The sequence below is a fragment of the Gymnogyps californianus genome, chromosome 16 (assembly GCF_018139145.2).
Source record: "Gymnogyps californianus isolate 813 chromosome 16, ASM1813914v2, whole genome shotgun sequence".
Taxonomy (NCBI): domain Eukaryota; kingdom Metazoa; phylum Chordata; class Aves; order Accipitriformes; family Cathartidae; genus Gymnogyps; species Gymnogyps californianus.
The window spans coordinates 11520620-11532863 of NC_059486.1; the positions used below are offsets into that span (position 1 = coordinate 11520620).

The 12244-nt window shown below is 39.4% G+C and overlaps 1 protein-coding gene across 1 annotated transcript in view; it reads right to left on the reverse strand.

Moving 5' to 3' along the window:
• Positions 1-12244, reverse strand: part of TMEM132C (transmembrane protein 132C) — a 190295-nt gene that overhangs the window by 159457 nt on the left and 18594 nt on the right. The gene's annotated exons all lie outside the window — the stretch shown is intronic.

The following is a 12244-nucleotide window of genomic DNA, read 5'->3' on the forward strand; positions in this document are numbered from 1 at the left end:
ATTCATAATCCCGGAGGGAGCAGAAAGAGGAAGCAGAAGCAATGTTTGTCCCGACAGCCATTTTACATGGCTGAACTGAACTGCAGCCATGCTTTGCTAATACACAGCAAATCTATAAAATACTCATTGAATACTTTGACTATCACCTGGATGAGAAATAAATAGGTTACTTGTCACTTCTATGCAATGTCTCACCTCCCTAACAAAACTTCAAGCAAACTTGCATAAGTTCGCACACACCAATTCTCTTAAGGACTGGCCACAAATGAAAGTCAAAGTCTTCCAAAAGCAATACCATAAGTAAACAGGGTGTCTTTTAAACCATGCATGTGCTCACCTTCCCCACTCTTTTTCTGGTTATACCATCCCCTTCTAAACTTTCTGCCCACTTAGAAACTTCCCTCCTGTCTTTCCAATCTTTCTGTTCAGTTACAGCATGCATAAGGTATTCGGTACATCAGTACGGTCCACTGAACCACAGCCCCCAAAGGACTGCTAATCACTATCCCTGCAGGAACACTGGCCAGGAGATCAAAGATAGTTTCTGTTCTACAGCCAAAGACGGAAACTGCTTTTCTAAGAACTGACACATACACCATTTCACTCTCTTCCTCCGTCAAGAAACCTTGCTCTCGTATTACTCTTTCTAGCACTATGGTCTATGCCTCTATAATTTAATATTGACAGTACCTCAGCTTTCTAAGTTACTTAAATGCAGATGCACATCACAGGCTAGAAATATTTCAACAAGTACTTGTATGTAAGATGCACACAGAGAGAAATTAGTACATACTGGCCAATTTTAAGTTTCAGCTGAATATCAGATGCCTTTTGACCTAAATGTTGTTTTCCTGTTATAAAGATTAACACTACATATTGTCAAAAGGTGAAATTGATTACCTAAATTAGGGTAGAAAACAATGGAGAACAGTTAAAATACATGTGGATTACATAATACTACTCACAACCCCTCTTCCTAACTCATACTGAAGAGATTAAGTATAGGTATAGAAGGTAAATGAATGATGATGAATCTCCTACTAGACTGTCTTTAGTATTTTAAATTAGACCTTGCGCTCAGACATATGTCAGTTCCAGTGTCCTTGGGGAATCCCATCAGAGTCAGGATTTAAGGTTCTGTATAAGTTCAGCTCTTTAAAGAAGAAAGGCAACTGTAAGGGCAATACATAATGCGCAGATTCATCTGAAACTCAGGAACACCTGAAGATCTCTAAAAAGCCCTACAGAGACAGACTCTTTTTATCAGCTTTCTCACAAAGGTCTGCAGCTTGAGAGTTTTTGCAAATAGATTCACTGTCCTTCTAGTATGTCTGGCTGCTAGCATGCTAATTATGCAGTCAAATTTAATTAAATGTTTTCAAGTAATAAATAATCAATATCTGTCATTACACCAAATGACTATTGCTGACAGACAACCTCACTACAATCCTGTTGAGTGTGCACATAGCTCGTGTGCTGGCACTACTTGGTGCTGGGAAAGCAAATAGCTTTGGAAGGCAGGTGTTAGGCAATTAAGAAAAAAGGAAAGAAACAAATGTGGAGGAGGGGGAAATCAGAGCTCTCAAAGGACAGCAGCCATAAATTTGAAATAAGGAATTCAGATGTGTTCGCTCATGTTTAATTCATGCACCACCACTGGATGGTAGAATTAGTTCTCATAAATGAGCAAACCACCATGACTGGACAAAAATGAAAAAAATTAGAAGGCAAACAGAGAAAAAGAAAAAGGTAAGAGGCCTGCCAATGAAAACACCAGCACATTGTGGATTACCAGCACAACACCCTCTCTGTCAAGTAGATTCACATTTAAGATATAACATCAGTTTAGCACACTGTTACAGTCCTGTAAGTCTCCCATCCTTGGCATACATTTTAATTCTGCTGGAAAGGAATCTACAAATGCCACCTTCTGAGCTGATTGATTTCCTCTTAGCTGAATCAAAATATTAATCTGTTAGGGTTACATCCCAAAGTGCTGTAACACTTACTTACATAAGGAATGCAAAGATGGAAATTCTTAAATAAAGAATGCAGAAAAGGAATGCACTTTGAACCATGGACCTTTCAGGAAAACAGCAAAGCCTACATATTTCTTCTGGTCCAGGAGCAGAACAAGAACTTGGTTTCCTGGAACAGTAGCAGTTTGGTCTCACTTTCCTCTCTAAATCCCTTCACCTGCCCTGGATGAGCCTGCTGAGATTTGGTCAGCTTCCTGCAGCCCTTTGCAAAGAGCTATCATTAACATTTACATGACAGATACCACCATTCTTTTAAAAACACCTGGTTTGCTACACAAGAAGTCAGCTTCTTACTGGTCAGTTTGGCTACTGAATTTCACTTGACAAATCATTAGAATTTCTTTATTAGGCATCCTCTTGTTTCAGGCCAAGAGCCTTGTAATATTAGAGGGCAGCAAGCTCTAGTTAAAGAAAGCACATAAGTAATTCCGTGAATGTAAGCATTACTTGACTTAAGCACACAGGTACATTTTGCTGAAGTGTTTCCATGATTAGAGACGCTCTAGATTTGGCACCATTGCTACTGCAGGAATACCTCTGGCTTCAACAGATCTGCAAAAACCAGAAATAAACTCAGCAGGCTGCAGAGACAAGTGAAGACCTGTGATTTCAAAGGGCTGTTGATCAGGATCTATGCTTGAAACTTAACAGCTGTTTTTCTGCAATTCCCAGGACTTTTGCTGTAGCACATTATCCTCAGACAGACAGCGGTCTCCTTTTTGCAGGCACTCCATTTATCCCAGATCAATCATGTGGATGAGGTATGTAGGACTTGGCCCAATACTAAGAAAAACAGCCATGCAACTTCTGCTTTAATAAGCTGAAGGCAAACAGCAAAACCTATGTGGTCAGACTGACAGCAAAAAGAAGAAAAAGCTTTGCTTTTTTATTGTAGTGTAAAGATTTCCACCCACTTTCGTACTGTACATAATGGAGTGATATATTTCTATAGCGATGGCTGTACTTTAGATAATTTATTTAAGCACTTTAAGCCTTTTACTGTAAAACTGGTAGTTAAAATTGTCCATTTTATTTTAGAATCCCAACCATGTGCATCAGCAACTACAGGCCATCATTTAAGGGATTTGTTCTATACTCTTCATCTGTACCCAATAACCTTCGTGTCCTGGTATAATTAATTACCAATGTTTCCAGAGAACATTTTTGTATGCTTGATCAGCTCAGCTACAAAGTTCTTTAATTTATCAGAGAATCTATTTAAACAAGATGCCAAGGTTTTTCTGAGTTTCATATCACAAGATATTATTTTAAATAATTACTAAGATTACTTTGTCTACCTGAAAAATAAATAGACTGCCTATTGCCGGGTGGGGGGAAGAAGCTGTGCCTATCAGTGCTTTCAGATGCTCTGGAACAGATTTCTCCACTTTAAACTTTTTTCTGCTCAACCATTGAAACACTTTTCCAAAGGTTTATGTTAAAGCAAGGTGTAAATTTAAGGGTTTTATCCCTATGACAGTATCAGTGGTGGGAGCAACATTTCACAGCTGGTTCGGCCTCTAATGTGGGCACAACTGTATCAGTAAAATGGAACTGGGTCTCTGTGACAGGAATGCTATAAGCACATTTATACAAATATAACTTACATCATGGAAGTTGAACTTCCTCAAACAGTTTAGCTAAAGGGTGTAAATATCCTGAGAAAACCCTGGATGCCTCATCTAAGAGTCCTGATCCTAACGAAAGATGCTTGTTGGCCTTCCAATTGGGTTCAAATAAGTGAAACTCCCATTTCATGGGGGCTTTTACAAACTGAAATGGAAATCAAGAATATGGGCAAGGGTGAGAAAGGAAATGCAGAAACACCATTTCTGTACTGAAGACTAACTCTGATTACAGCAGGCCTGACTTACAAGGAGGCAGTAAGTGCTTTACCCTTCTAAATTATCAAACAAGAGTTACAACCTGTCCAGAGATCAAGCCCAGCATGGAAAAGATTAAGAACCATCAAACAAAAAGTAGTATTAGCCAAGAACAAAAGTTAAGGCTTACAAGTAATTACTCCTCCTTTGTAACAGCCTGGTGACTTTTTAATCCTCCTTCTGGCATCATATGCTTCTGTAGCACTTCATCTGAACCCAAACAGGCATCTGTTAAGCACATCATCGGCTCCAGTGTGACAGATCAGCTCAAATTCCTACAACCTAGCAAGTTCATTTTTGGAGCTGGATATGAAACTGTGAATTCTGATCTGTATTATTATTTCTTGGATTCCAGTGTAAGAGGAATTTTCTTTGGGGGGAATTCATATGGAGCTGGAGCCCTGGGTGCTGGATTCACTAGAACAGTCATAAAAGCTTAATATTTTTAAGCCATTCTTTTATGAGGTTGGTTTGAAACAACTTTCTTTTGGACTGGGAATTAAGGGTTTAGATTGTGGGTGGGAGATTACTGGCCAATGGCCATGTATCTTCACTGACTGATGTTTGATGAGCCACTGAGCCTTCAAGGAAACCATCTGCCTGTCCCCTCAGCCAGAAGGCTCCTAGCCAGAGAAAGCCAGTGAGAAGCAGAAGACATCTGCCTATGCAAAGAAGGAGTAATGCGAGAAGCTTTCTCTGCACCTTGTATGGCCCTCACAAAGGCACATTTATAATTACTCCTTCCAGGAAACAAACCATATGAAAAGTGGTAGACAATTTCTAACCCTCTGTGTTCTCCTGTTACCCTAGCAGATCAGTACAGCTGAAGCTTCCACCAATAATTCTGTAATTTTTAAGGCAGGATCTTCTCCTTCCTTTTTATAACAGCTTTACCCACTGCCTTGTTCCTCCATTCCTAAACGTAGCTATAATTGAATGCTGTACCATATTGATTTTTTTTGCCAAAATTCCATGCCACTAGAGAACTAAGAAAAAAATAACTAATATTATTTACAGCACCACCACCAGCTAAAATCCTGCAAATCCTGCAAATATTATCCCCCTTCCTTACATGGACTCCCATTCCCATGTTGCCCCTGCACCCAGAGAGGCTAACCGTACTATAAGCACATTATACAAACCATCCTCTCACAAAAGTCCCCACCCTTGAATTCTCTTCTGTGACTCCATCTTCCACTACAAACCTGTCCTGCTCTTGCACAGCAAATCACGTATTCCAGCTCAGGAAATACAGAGTAGGGAAAGAATAAAAGGCACACTTAAATCAGCACAGATGTCTCCTTCACCACAAAATGTCAACACCTATGTTTTCTGGTTCATTTTCCCTTAATTTTCTATACCGGCACAATATTTAGTGACTTCAGCGTGTACGAAATCTTTGTAGCAAGTATTTTGCTTAGAACTAGAGCTCAGCAAATACATTCATTTAGACCTCAGAACGACCCTAGTTGTACTCTCATCCGCTCCAAGTGCCCTTTTCTTAACATCTAGAAAAGGGAATTTTGCTGTTAGAAAGGCTGAGTGGAAATTAAAACCAAACAAGCTCAAATTCAGAATATGGAACATATTTTTAACTGTGACGCTGATTAACTATTGCAACAAAGGGAGCAATGGCTTGTCCATGTCTTCACATCAAGATTGGATTCCTTTCTGAAAGGTACTGTTTTCTCAGCACAAGTTACTGTTTAAGTACAGGGATAACTGGAGCCTCATACTCCTTTCTGGCTTAAAATCTATAGTTCTATGACCATTCAAAAAAATCAATTCAAAAACCTACATGACAGGGTAATTGCAGAAGCCACATTTTCTATTTCTCATGCTTGCCCATCAGATAGGCTTTCTCATCCAGTGAGAGAACAGAGAGACTCTGACTAATTGCACATAAGCAATGTCAAGTGTCAGATGCTTATGGTGAATGCTTGAGACCAATCCATGAAGTTAAAAATAAACTGTGTAAACAAATCTGCCAGAGAAATCCATAGAGCAAACATTTGAGGGAATTGCAGCCTATTCTCAAATATTCTGTGAGCACCCAACAAGGGCAATTTTGTCAAATAAATGATTGCTAAAGAAATTATTTTCTCAGTTCTTTTTAGAACCCAGGTTTCATTAAACTGAGACCTGAAGTCCAAGGATAAGTTTATAATTACAGTGTTTCACTGATTGACATGGGATGGTATATTCCTATTCACATATATGGGAGTACACACCCTTGGTAACCAACTAGACCTATTTCAAGCCCAGATGTAGATGGAGCCTTATTTAGCCTAGATCAGAGTTCAATTCAACCACATCACATAACGATTGTCAGGAGACACTATAATCAGTTATTCTGAACAAATTTCCTATTTTATTTCAGTGGGATAGATTAACTTATTTCATTCAGTATATTGTTAAATGAAAAACTGCAATAATATTCTAGTAAATAAGCTGCTCTCCCATACTGAGAGTATATCCTTAATGAAATTATCCTTTGTATATTACTGCAGCCAAAATCTTCACTAAATCTCAACAGACATTTGTGGATTTAGTACAGAAGTGAACACTTCCCCCATTCTTCTCCAGCAGAGGCAGAACACAGTCATTTCAGAACTGTCAGGAAAATGACGAAAGTACCTAAAACAATGAATGAACAAAGGTACACCAGGAACTTCTGCACTTCTTTAAAACACAAAAACAAAGGGACGGTCACTGAAACTAAATGATGGGAATTCAAAGTGTATTAAAAAAAAAAAATTTCATACGGTGTGTGATTAGATGATAAAGCTCATTGCCAGGGAGGAAGGCACAGAGACCAAGAACTTACCCAGACTTAAATTGATGATTTGAATGTTTGGAAAGATATGCAGACCATCTAGAGTAATGTCATTAACTACATGTAAAACTCCTTGTTTTAGTATTTATCTATTAGAAACCAGGATTAGACCTCTGCATTATAAAGCATTATCCAACATCTGTCAGGTTGTTCCATTTTCCTCAGGATTACTGACACGACAGGCACATATGTATAAACCACAAATAGCTGTTTTGTGATGTACAGCCTTTTCACAAACAGAAAAGAGAATGTTTAAAGTCTAATTTGATAACACAAGGAAAACTTTCAGAAAACTGCACGTTAGAAATGCATTTCCAGTCTTTTAATGACAGCCTACAAGCTCCAATTTTTGATGGTCACAGTTCTATGTATCTCACCCTTTGACTGCAGAAATTCCAAAATATCCTTTTATTGCAAACCTATCTTCTCCATCACCCTCAATTCATATAACTGAGACGTGTTAGTCAAAGACTGTCTGACATTCAGGACTGAAATCTATAAACTGTTTTCTCAGACTGGTTGATGACCTTAAAAGTCTGTAAAACAACAGTGTATATGCAAAGGTCAGTGAAGGTTTCAGAAATCACTCCCACTCCCAGTGCTGACATTACCAATTGTCTGTACTGCCGAGGCCATCTGACATATTTAAGCTAGTTTACTGTTTAGAATCAAAGATAAGTATCTGGAACTCAAATTTCCACTAATGAAAGCTTTTGTTAAGAGATAAGGTTTGGAAAACTTCTATATAGACACCATTCAAGTACTCAGGCTTTCTTCCCCTTGCCAGAAGCTGCAAATGTCAGTGTCCTGTGAGCAACATACAGTAGGTAAAATGTCATATGATGGCCTTTCGTTCCAACGCTGTTTGCCTCATTGTGGTAAACTCCATGGATTCTGCATTCATTCATTGTGTCAGCACTAGAAGTCCAAAGTAAATAACACTTAAACTGATTCTGTCTGATAGCTGTAGAGAAGAGGAGAAGGATTTTGGACACCAGAGTTTATTCCCAGCTCCACTGAAAACATGTGGTAGCCATACGAAACCTCTGCAACCCAGTTTCTCTAGCGATGAAATGAGAGAAGCTATCACTAAGTTTGATTGACTTTGATTAAAAAAAAAAAAAAAAAACACATTGAGTTCATCAGACGAAAGACTAGGTAAAACAGTCTCTCTCTTTTTTCTTTAAAGCAGGCAAAAATAACCCAGTGGAAGTCACAAAGTGGGGAATAAGCAGACAATATGGTCAGGATTTTCTAACTTTACCAATAACTTTTGAGAGATCTGGACTGTTTACCTCCCATTGAAGACACTGCTGAAGAGGCCTAATTTTCATGGGAATACAATTATGTGAAAGACAGGTCTCTGCAGAGTATGTCTCAAATTTAGCCGTACAAGATGGCTCACAAAAACCCCCATGAAATTTTAAGCCTTGGTCAGAATGTCATAATGATCAGTTACATGAATATCACAGTTAGATTGTGGGGTTTTGTTTTCTTTTTTTAATTACTGAAGTGTCATAAAAATGGGGACACGTAAGATGTAAGTTACAAACATGAAACAAATAGTTCTGGCCTTGGCAATGTATCAATTCCTTGTCTTGTGTCTCTTTCTCTAGTTTTTAATAGCACTGTGCTTTCCTCCGCTGTTTAAGTCTTTGTTAGATGCTGATAGGCACTCACTCCTCTGTTTAGACATTAAATTGCTTTGCACAGGCTCCTTGTTTAAAAAGAGATTAGGGTCCTAGAGCCTGAATGGTGCAATTTGCTCAGCACTCTCCACTGCCACAAAGATCAACAAGAACCAAGAGTACAAAGCTCAGCGTGAGTAGTGCTCAGAGCCGTGCAGGATGGAGCTTTCAGCTATGTAGGTGTAGAAAGAGGACACAGAGGACTCAATAAAATGAATTACAATGCTTTTCCCCTTACCACCCAGTAAGAAAAAGGGAGAATAATTTTTCTTGTAAATAGGTACATTTTGAGAAGCTAATTAAAAATAAAGCCAACCACCAACATAAACAACAGGACTTTGTACTACATTAGTGCCAAAAGGCCCACACTGAGATTCAGTCCCCACTGTGCTCTGCACTACACAAGTACAAGGGATATTACTGAAAGAGCCAGGTATAACCTGGCAGTGAATAATTCCGAGGCTGAAAATGAAAAAAGGATTTCTTACCATCAGATCTGAACCAGGCTTTCCCTGGGGTTAATAATATACTTTTAGCATACATCTTGACATGTTCATAACTGGCATCTCACATTTCAGGGCCTGTATTCTCAGGGTCCTGGACTCTGCCATGAAATAAAACCCTTCCAGACCTATCATCCCACCTTAGCAATTAAATATACAACAGATGGAAGAATTTTTCCCACCATCTAGATAGGGAACTGAGGCAGTGTAACTAAATTGAGTTTTTCAGGAGTTTCTATCAAAGCTAAGCACAGAAGTCAGACATCTTTAGACTCATTTGATGTCATTACCACAAATCCAATCCTTCCATTTCCAAACCTCCTTTACACATAGATTGATGACAAACATGCCAGAAGCTACATGATTTTTTTAGAGGTTGGGCAATTTAAACTTGCTCCTGCAAACAGCCAATAAACCCAGAGCAAAACGCCTCCTGGATAGCAGTTTCATTTCTTCAACAGCACTTTCCTTAGACCTGTCATCATAATGAGAATGTTTACACAAGAGCACTGATAACTGACTGAAGGGGTATGTGACTTGGATTAGTGGTAGTTTTAAACAACTGCCTTCAATAAACCTTTCAGCTTCCTATCTTATGGTCTTGAGGGAGTTTTACTTTTCAGAGGAAGAAAAATATTATTAGCAAAAACTATTTCCATCGTCCTACCCAGTACTTGTTGTACAATCCCTTGTTTTGTTTGCCTTAATTTAGGTCCAGAATCCGCAAAGCTCGAGCTTTGTAGCAGACCTCTCAACATACCTTTCAATGTTGAGATCCACACACAGAGTCACACGGAAAAGATTTTGATGACTGCCTGAGTTAGTGCCACACCACATGGCAATTGTGCTGTTTTGCATTCTGGGGAGATATAGCACAGCAGATCACAGATAAATCCAACTAGCTGCATGTGGCACGTGAAGGAGGAGACAGTGACATTACACTGCACGTGTATCAGGTGAAGCATCAAAGCAAGACAGTCTAAGAAGGTAATACAATGTAAGAGTCTTACCGTTAATGTATGAAACTTGGCAAGACAAGATAGCAAATGCTTCCAGGATTAGACTCTAGTCTGTCAGCTTGCCTGAGTGGTAATGAAGTGCCTCAATCTCCACTACCTGGCATCTCCAGCAATCTATGCAAATTTGGTGTAAAATATCTAATTTGTGGAGAAGACCACCATGGAAGTACCAACTTAGATTAGTCTTAACTGTTGCAGAATTTCACCCTTAGAAAAGTTTCACCACTGGTATACATCAATAAAGTTCCATAAAAGTCAGAAAAATTACTATGCACTACACTAGCAATGTCCCAGCCCCAAAGATGTTTTCTAATTGCTTCCTGAAAAAAGTTTATTATTTATATGAAAATTTAACTTGAGTGAAGACAGACACTTATCCTTCACCCTCTCCTCCTCCATGGAGGAATTTCAAACAGTAACAGACGTAATGCATGCACATTTTTAATACTTGCATGTATTAAATACTTGCATGCATGCATGCAGTGACTTAAAACATGCCAGAATATCCCAATATCCTGGCTACAAACCTAATCATCTCCATTTCAAAAATGCAATGAGGATTTATGAGGAGATTAATTGAGAAATGAGGCTGAGGGGGTGGAGGATAGCCTTGCCCACTCGGGAAATGAACTCGGTGTCACCTTTAACCTCCAAGTAATTCTTTGTCACAGAGCACAAAGCAACTCATCATACCAGAACAGCAGCGGGACAGAAACCAAGCGGAAATCTATCTGGTTAAACACCTTCTGTCCCAGGGATTAATTAAAAGGGATGCTTAGAGCACTGGTGTTACTGTGGTCATAGCACTACTAAGGGCTATTTTTAAGGTGGTATCTCCTAAAAGGTGACCTAGCTGCTGCTGCTAACAGAGCAACAGCCAGTGGATACCGGGGTGAGCAGCCACTCCCCAAACTCCAAATTGCTGTTTCTCTCAAGTATCCTGTCCTGACTCAAAAGCTTTGTGGCAGCATCCCAGCTTTCCACAGCAGCCACTGGGTGGTCTGTTTGGTGACTACTGGCACTGCAGGGCAGAAGGAAGGAAGAGGGTCCTTAAGCCCCAGTCCCCACAGCAGCTGAACTTTGGCCATTCTGTAATCTCTTCTCTCCAGTTTACCTGCAACAGGGAAGCGAGTGGGTGAAGAAATGACAGGAAGAACAAAGCACTACAGTGGCTGTGGTGTTAGTACTGGGTATGGGAAAGTCAAAACTACAAGAGGAAGAATGAGATACAGAAGAAGGAATCCTCCAGAGGGACACAAGCAGACCTGACAGAATGCTAAATCATAGTGAGGAAATGCAGAATAAGAATTATGTACATGTGTTTTTAATTCTGTTTTTATTGTTTAAGGCAGAGAGGATGATTTAGAAGTCCCTCTCTAAAGTCTTTTATTTGCTGTAATTGCCTTGCTATAATCTGCCTAGAAAGGGTCAAACCAAAACACACCATCTGTGCCACACCTGAAGAAAGTGTCTGGGACAAGACATCTGACAACTCCAGTTTTGGGATTAGGATGCAGAAGCCAACGAGACCAAGTTGTTCTTTCCAAGACAAAGTTTGTACCAAAGGAATAAATTCAGAAGCCAAAAAACAAGACATGCCTAAGATGAAGATACCTTATAAGAACCTGGATCCAGTGTACAAAGCAGAGCAACAGCCTGGTGAGTCTTCAAGAAGGAACGATGGAGTGCATCAATGAAAGAGGCAAAGCTGGCCTGCACATCTCTGAAGCTACAATACAGTAAATCTGTATTTTCTGGGGCTGGTAGAAAACAGAATCCTTTTCTAAGAATCCTACCTTACTGTTGCTTCTCAAGTGTCCTTAAAGTCATTGGCAAAGACAAATGACGATGATGGATGCAAGTTTGTTATGCTGAGTGCCACAAAATTGCACAGAGCAAATGACTTATACCGTCTTTCTAAGAGGTTGAATGTGTCATGCTCCTAACGTGCTGTTGCTCAAGAATCAGTGAGACCTCCCTGCAAATCAATGAAATAGAGCCTTGCTATACATTCTGCAAGTACTATTTTTGTCCTTTCCTAATATAACTTCCAAACCTTCCTCCTCCCCCACGTCCCTGCCACAGATCCCTAATTCACACAGCTAAAACCACAGAGTGCCTCCTACAATTTTTTCCAACAGGTGCAGTCCTTAAAGATAAAATTAATTTTTCCCTTTCTTTGAAAATCATCTTCATTCAGCCTGACTCCTAAGGGAAATTAATGAGTGCTCACTGAATATGTTTACATAAGATCTCCTCAGGATTTACGCTATTAA